Here is a 532-nt window from a genome sequence, read left to right as displayed (position 1 = left end):
GCGGAGCATCCGGCTGCCGGGAAATCCGGGGCTCAGGAGACACGTGAGATGTCCCCAAGGGCAGGTTCCCCCCCAGACGAGAGGTGAGACAGGACCTGGGCACTGTCTGTATTCAAACACATGTGCTTGAAGCTGGGGGGTGAGGGGGGGAGGCTGTGACCACCCCCAACCCACCCCCGCAAGAGCTCAACACACAAATAAATAGTGTAATAATAAATAAATGTGTAATAAATAAATCCCACCATCCAGGAACAAAAAGCTGCTGGGGTGGGGGGAAGGTGTCACCCGCTGCGTTTTTGGGGAGCCTGGGGGGGAGGATCAGTCCTTCTTCATGCGCAGCCTGATCTCCATCTTGATGATCATCTTAATGTTCTCATCCTCCACGTGCTCCTCCACGGCTGCCAGGGCCCGGGCACCGCCGTCCCGGTACCGCTCCAGCAGCTCCTCCACGTACCCGATCCACACACAGTTGGGGCAGCCGGTCCCACAGCAGTGTGTGGGCGGTGGGGGCACCGGGGGGGTGGCAGGAGGG

Source organism: Calidris pugnax, unplaced genomic scaffold (genome assembly GCF_001431845.1).
Source record: "Calidris pugnax isolate Ruff unplaced genomic scaffold, ASM143184v1 scaffold312, whole genome shotgun sequence".
NCBI classification, from domain to species: Eukaryota; Metazoa; Chordata; class Aves; order Charadriiformes; family Scolopacidae; genus Calidris; species Calidris pugnax.
This window is presented reverse-complemented; position numbering follows the sequence as displayed.